We start from the raw sequence: 8,575 nt of genomic DNA on the forward strand, positions 1-8,575 counted from the left end.
AAACTAGACCCATTAGGCTCTACATGTTGGACCAAATTTGAACCTATTGATATCCAGATTCAACTTGAGAATACTCATTGTAAGCCCCCCCCCCCCCAAATATAAGTTAATTTTTTTTTAAAGTGAATGATGCAATGCCATGTCAGTAGCAATGTTTCAATCGGACTAAGCACTTGCCTGAGTGCAATTGTATATTAGCTCATTAGAACTAAATTCACGAATGAGACGACCAAGGACAAAACCCCCTTATATTTTTTTTAATATAGCGAAAACATTTATTTTGGTTTTGGTTAGAATTTTGATCGGGTTATTGGTATTTCAACTCAACATGAGACATGATTCATTTCCGATATAGGACTTGGGTCTAGGTCCAAATCGTGAATCAATTTCAACATAGAAATTTGAATCTAAGATATAAAAGAGACAATATAATTCATAATCCAAATTAAACCATTCATCAATTACATGAATTGTTTTTAAAACAAATTAACAACTCTTTAATTCAAAACAAATATCAAATCTAAAATAGTTGGTTCTTGACACCACCTATAGCATCTTGCCATCGTTCAAGCTCATTCATTCTCATTCGTCCATTACCTTAATATTTATAGTATAAGAGTCAGACTCATTAAACACAATAATATTGCATATATTTATAGGACTATGCATACAAGAAATTATACATTCTTTCATAATATATGCAAAGCAACATAACAATCATATTGCATTCCAATGGACAACTTTAACAATTAAATTCATGCATCATATAAAACATGAACTAATGCATGCAATAACTTTTATATTCTTTTTTACCACTCACTTTTGATGCATGAGCATGTTACTTGTAAACAATTCAAGTTTTCCTCCTGACCTTGTTGTGGGTATTATTCATAGTTAAAACTGAAGTACAAGGCAGTTCACATGATATTTTTCTCACATACAATTGTATTGTAGTAATTAGGTCTTGTACTTGTTTTTCGGGACGACATCAAGCATTCTCACCCTAGATGACCACTACTTGGCATCATCGAACATCCTCACTGAAATGCCCTAAGATTTAAAACCCGAAAAACACATAAAACAAATTTTTTGTATAGCAGTAGAAAAACAATGCTTTTTACTCTGGTTGAAAATCTCGGGTGAGTTACAGGCTCGGTTGATAACAGTAAGACAAAATAATACTCATAAATGATTCAAGTCCAAAATCAGAGTGCTCTTATTCCAAAACAAGTCATAATGTCTGTACAAAATTAGTACAACCAAGTACTCAAAATACAGATCTCGAGGAAGGAAAATAATTGGTTCTCAATGACGCCACAACTTCTCGCAGTCACTCTAACAACTATTCAATACTTGTAATTTGTAGGGAGTCAATATCCACAAGCTCTCAATAGGAATACAATAACAACACATACTTGCATAAAAACATGCATACATGAAATGACATTCTTTTCATGTAAATAAGCAATTATCAATGTAGTCAAATAACTGTAGCATAACAATTCAATATTATATGCAATAATCTTACTCATGCAAGGTCATTTGATTAATGTATGACTTAACTGCGCAAGCGAATGCTTCTTAGTAGACATGACTAACTTATAATTATTTTATTTATGTTTTCTTTTTTAGATGATGCATGTCATGCTTCACTATATGCACAATACAATTTTCTCTTTCATAGTACTCTGCGGGTACTACGTAGACAATATCCAAATAAGAAGCCCGACCCAAGTGTAGATGCAATTATCTTATAGTTTATTATCTTGCTCATATTTTTCAGTTATAGGTGAGACGACTGTGCCGAGAGAGAGCTTCTACCACCTCAACTTGACATATTAGAATTACTTTCAGCTGAAACAATTTCACTATCACCTCGCGACATCGGTGGCAGCTATCTTCTATTGTCGTGGCTAGCAAAGTAACCCTTTGTGCTTAATAATATCCCACAGAGCTATAAATACCATTTACCCTCTTATTGTAAGCCTACATGCACATATTTCATTATCAATTTTCTTAACATACATGCTTAAACATATTTAAAGCATATATGATTTTACATTAAACCTTCGTAAGGTTCTTGGTCACCCATTCAGGGCACTTTAACACATATTAGTGCAATTGACTTTGCATACAATCAGGATCCACCCATTTGGCTCAAGCCTTCATAAAACAATAATTGCAAAACACGTTTATCATGAACATTATGCAATTCATACATACATCATTCAATATGCATTTCATAATACATTATGTCATAAGCATGCTAACATGTGTCATAAATCCAGATTGTACTCATGTATCAAAAATCCAGTTTTTCATTCATATAAAGGCATTAAAACAAATATGATTGCATAATAATTTAAAAATATGCATATTAAAAAGCTTGAACCACATATATACATTTATTCTTAAAACTCTGAAATACACTTGTATTTAATTGTTTGTAAAATCCGAAATACATATGTCGAAATATGTTCTTAAACTTGAACATAAACATATTTTCATTTGAAACATATTTGAAATACTTGCATATGGAAAGTTTTGAAGTTTTTTGCGCACATACATATTTTTGCTCGTAAAAATCCAATGGTTTTGTAAACATACATTTTTGTCATTAAACATGCAATGCAAACAATTTTTGAATATATATATATATATATATATATATATATATATATATATATATGTATATATGTATATATATATATATATATGCTGATAAAATCCAATGATTTCATAAATATAAATTTTTCTTGTAAAACATGTAACACAATTTTTTTTTGAAACTATGTATATAACATATTATGCCTCACCTCTCATTCTGCCCTATAGGTTTTAAGTGTTTTATGATAGATCTGAACCATTAGATGTGTTTAGCATGATCGATTTAATGGGAATCAACTCTTGGATCATGTTTTTTCGACGAGAAAATATGTTTTTATGAGCTGAGAAAATTGATACATTCATACCCATTAATTTTGGATCACCAGAAAAACCTGTATACAGGTTAGATTTCGGTGATCTAAAAGCTGGTTCTCACTAAACAAAACATATAGATCACATGAGAAAAAATACTTAAAACTATGATTATTGAAGTAGCCTAACAAGACCTAACTAAAAAGGGGGCCTAAGGAATGCATTACTCTCTATATAGAAAAATTGGTAGCTGCTCACACGTTATGTGCGAAATGATATGTGCTAAATAGGTTTTTCTGCCCTTTAGATGTTTTTTCATAGTTTCGACCCCATAAATGTGTCAGACATGGTCGATTTACGAGGAATCTATACCTGCATCATGTGTTTTCAATGAAAAAATGATATTTAGAGCCTTAAAATTTTACAAAGATTTTGGATCATTACTTTTTTGAATCTTATAAAAACCCACCCATGTATCAGAATTGAACGCTTTAAAAGTTGATCCGTAGAAAATCAAGTACATAGACAACATCTGAATGGTCAAAATGTAAAAAAAAAATAAAAAAGGCTGAAAAACCCATTTAGCACATTCATTTTGCACCTAACTTGTGCAGCTACCAGTCACTCTTTTTTTCTCTCTCTATATATACATAAATGCAAAAATCTAAACATTTCAAATAACCTAAAACTATTATTCTAAGTTATCAACTCTACTTCATGATCCCTGTGATTTTACGAGAAAAAAAATCTCAAAAATACCTTTAGGGATTCTCCTCGATAAGCATGTTGTGGATCATATTCACGGATGGTTCAAATGTAACGCCCCAAAATTTTAACCCTTAAATTTCAAAGAAAACTTTTTTTTTTTACTTTTTAAAACAACGAAAACAATAATTTTCTTCGAGTTAAACATTTTGAGCGGGTTATAGTACAATCAATTATCATAACTGAATTAAAATATGAACATTAAGATTTAATTCAGTCCCAATAATTTAAAATGTATATTAAAGTATTTTGATAATAATTATTTTTTCAAAACTATCCCTGAAAAAGGAAAAGACTGGCTCTGGACGTCGCCCAAGCATTCTGTATCCGCTTCGCAGTTGCATATCATATTCTACCTGAAACCCTATAAAATGGGCTAGACTTGTGAAAGTCTGGTAGAAAATAACATACTTGCATAATGTCCGATATCCGAATACATTCAAACACAACCTCATATATCAATCATGTAACACGTATCTTAGTATGCAATAAACACGAAATCATGCTAACAACAAAATATCAGGTCAATTTAATGTGCATCCATTCATGCTAATATCTGCATCAATACAATAAATTATTCATATGCATAAACATTTAAAAAATGATTGAATATATATACAAGATGCATGAGCTTACCATTTCAGTGTTGTGAGTCCTTTATGCATAAATAAGTTCTTTTCTTCAATTATTATTTTGTTGCTTAAATGATGCATGCTATGTTTTATCTATATGCAATTCAAAATCTTGTTTCACTTGCCAATATCTGTCTATGGGTACAACACAGACTCTCTTAGATGGAGGTACGACCCAGGTTTATATTTTTAAACAATTGTTTCTTATTAATCTGCATGATGTCCCAATTGTGCATACTCTAGAGAGAGAATATAATTTTATAGAGAGAGTTTTCAACTCATGCAATTACGATATATCAGATTTTCTTCATGAGACTTACCTACCACACCACAGACAAATCATGATAGTTTCATCGGTTACTGGTCCTGTGTATGTGGGACAAAAGCAACCTTCCGTGCTAAGCCAAATAACCTACAAAACTCTCAGTACCATACTTACTCTCTCAATAAACCCCAAGCGAATGAATTTTACTTTGATTTTTTTTAATTAACTATTTTGTTAATTGTGTCAATGCAAACATGCAACTACATTCATGGTTCAAATGCAATAATATTCATGGCACTCTATGTATGTTTTTGATTAGTCTTTACCATAAAACTAATACAATACTGCAATCATTATGCATTTACACAGTCAAGGAAGGCTAATCATTGATATTTATGCATGCTCAATTCGATCAATAATAAAATATATTTATTTAACATGCATATTGGTCCAATATATCATTTAAGCATTAATAAATATGTTGCAAAAGGTAAAATACAACCCGACATTAATACATGCCATACTGTACCGTTCAGATCCCTGTTAACCTAATTTTGGAAAACCCACCAAAAAACACAAGTACCGAATTTAACTCTTAAAATTTTATTGAGATTGCCCCATCATCTTAAGATCACAGTCCAAAAAACATAATTGCAAAATTCATTGTAATAAAACTAGGAAAATTTTGGGACAGAACCCTATTAATAAAAAATATCAGACATATCTTATCAACTGCAGAAATTTAATACAGTTTAAGGAATTTCTCAAGATTTACAGAGATATCTTTTAACAAAATTCTTTTTACAGAATCTTTTTATACATGTTACATTTCACTCAGATTTTTCACAATTTATTTTGATCAGTTTTGATTGGAGTTTTAGAGCTTTCAAAATCTTTAGTCGGAACAGTCCTTCTGATAGAGAAGGAAATATGTGCTCTATTACAATAGACATTTTGGCCTCCAAACTAAACTAAACATGATTCTAAATTCAAGCCCTAGATGTGTATAATAATTCAGTATTTTTATTTTTATTTATTGACCTCATTTTTATAAAGATATTGATTTTTTTCTGAGTCTGGTAAAAAAAAATGAGGATTGAATAACCAAGATCCAAACTCATGTAAGATCTATTAAGCAAGAAAAAGAAACATGTTGAAACTCCTATAATCATGATTTTTAGATGCTCTAAACACATTTACAATATTATAAAATACATCTTTGATCATATTTAGGTTAATCTTGATAAATTATTAACAAACATAATCCAAAAATTATAAAACCTTCATGAAATATCTCAAATACGATTTCATCTATGCAAGAGTCACAAGAAACATAAAAAAATATGGAATCATGAATTATTTATGCAATAACATGTTGTTTAATCATGCTATACATGTCCTAATCTACTATATATGATCAGATTAACTTTCTTTATCATAAAATATCAAAACCCTAAAACGTTTTTGGCAAAACCTTCTTCAAAACAATTTTCACATATTTTTAACCAAGATCTATACAAGAGACATTTATAACATCAAGATCTATAAAAAAACACTAAAAAACAATACAAATCTATCTATTCATGATTTTTTCTTTTTAGGGTTTCAAAACTAGTCTTTTCCAAATCATTTTCTCAAAACCGATCTTCTAAAACACCGTTTTGGGTTTTCAAAAATCTTTTTCATTTAGATCTAATAACCATAGATGTTCTAGGCATAAATTACATGAAGATCCAAGACATAGATAAAAAAGGGTATGCTAATGCATCCCAAAATCGACCATAAAAGTAGAGATTTTCTACCAAAAACGTGTTTCCTGCAACAATACCGTCGCTTTTTGCTCCACTCATACCTTGTTTTGAGCTGGATTAGACCTTCACCAAGGTGGTTGTAGGTCTCTATTGGAGGTTTGAACTTTCCTAATGGCTCGAAGGAAGAAGAAGTGAGAGATGCACATCCCTGTCATGATGACCTCTATTTATAAATGAGCCTAAGCAAGAGTCATATCTTTAATATAAGACATTAATATCTATTAATTTTCTTTATTAATAAAATAAGTAAATAAATTATGAATCCTAACTTATTAAATTTCGAAGTTGATTAAGCTAGAGAAGAAAGGTGAAGTCTTCTTACCTTGACTTGGGCTATAGTGACATGGTAACCTTCTGAGAGACCTACGAACCCAAAGACTCAACAAAATTCGATGTTTAAATAGTCAATTTGATAGCCCTTGAAACATAGATGATCATGGTGGTTTTAGGTTTAATCATACACATACAGATCAAGAAGAAAATTTAGTTGACACTGGAAAACATTGATTTTTGACCTATAATTAGGCATGAACTTCGGTCGATGATAAAACACTTAAATCAACACCAATTTGGGCGTGTAGATATTCGATTTCAATGCCCTCAAAATGAGGAACATTGAGGTTGACTATGATTTAATAGGTAAGGCATCGATCGACCAAAATTTTTATCAAAACAATAATAACATTGTTATGAATGCCTCCACTCTATGGGTTCAATTCAAAAAAATTAGATCCAAATATCTTGAGTTATATTCAACCCAATCTATTCCTAAATTGATCAAAACACCATAGATTATATCCAACCTAATTAGATTAGATTTAAATATCGTGAGTTAAATTTACTACTTAATTTAAGATCCAAATCCATATTAAACCCGAATGCTAAGATTTAGATTTAAGTCTAATATCTATAATAAAAATATATATAAATAATTTACTTTCTTGTTTAGTCAACATATTTTAAGTTTTATAATTATTCTTATAATGTTCTTCGTAACATCAGAGTTAATTTCATAATATTTTGAAATTAAGAACTTTAAGAAAACCAAAAAATTAGACTCATGTAATAGTGATAGATGCATAAAGCTCAATAGTTACTCATTTTAATTGCCAACAAAAAAATCAGGTTTTATACCAAGTGGTAAAATCTAGCACGTGTCATGTTCTAAGCATGGGAGAGTATGCAGTCTAAAACCACAAGAGGGTCAGGTGGAGGTGAAGGAGCAACGAGACCAAGAAGGAGGGTAATGCAGAGCATCCCGAGGGTCCGTGCATTGAAGACAAGTTGGATTCATATCCAACTCATCAGATCCGATCCATGGCACATCCAATCATGCAGGACCATCTGGATCCAATTGGGTCTCTACGTACCCAGATCCGCTTTGAATATCAAGTTCCAATTTTTGGGATATTTTATTTTTTTCTCAGAAATTGTATTTCTATATTTGATTCCATTTTGTATGTCTCAAATCATTTAGACTTTTTATGTATTTTATTTATGTTATTTTATTTATTTATTTTTAGGTGCCAGATTCTATGGATCCGGATAGTTCTAGTGCCCTGTAGGATATTTTTGTGGCACTAGAGGATGTACAGGGTAATTGAGTAGTTTTATTTTTATTTTTTACAATTTTGATGTTGGATCCAAAGTAATGTGTGTAAAGATCCAGTTTAAGTATTGGATTTTGTATCAACATCCAATAACATCACTCGGATCCATATTGGTGTCCTAGAGTTGAACCAATATGGACTTCGGTCAATGGTATCCAAGCTTTTCTTGACCAGCCACATCAGCCCATCCTCATTGGGCATGATTGAGGTGACACCCAGCCCGTTCATTGAATTCAAAAGGGTGTTGTGTCATTGGGCCAACTTGAGGTGCAATGAGAGCTATAACTTGTTGGAATTAAGTTCTCTCATTGGCCTCAAGGGTGGCTGCCCTCATTGGCCTCAAGGGAGGCTGCCTCTCACGTGGCCAATGAGAGAACTTGCTCTCTTTGTGCCCCTTAAATTCCAGCAAAAAAATTAGGTTGGGGTCTTTTGCTATTTTGAGAGAGGAGAAAAAAAATTCTGGAAATAATGGTGGTTTGAGAGAGGAGACCCCATTTGAAATTTTTGAAATTGTGGAAGAGGGAAGGAAGAAGGTCTGAGATTTGTGAGAAAATGATACCATAGTGAGTGTGG

This window comes from Nuphar pumila, chromosome 8 (assembly GCF_984573655.1).
Source record: "Nuphar pumila chromosome 8, dmNupPumi1.hap1.1, whole genome shotgun sequence".
NCBI lineage: Eukaryota > Viridiplantae > Streptophyta > Magnoliopsida > Nymphaeales > Nymphaeaceae > Nuphar > Nuphar pumila.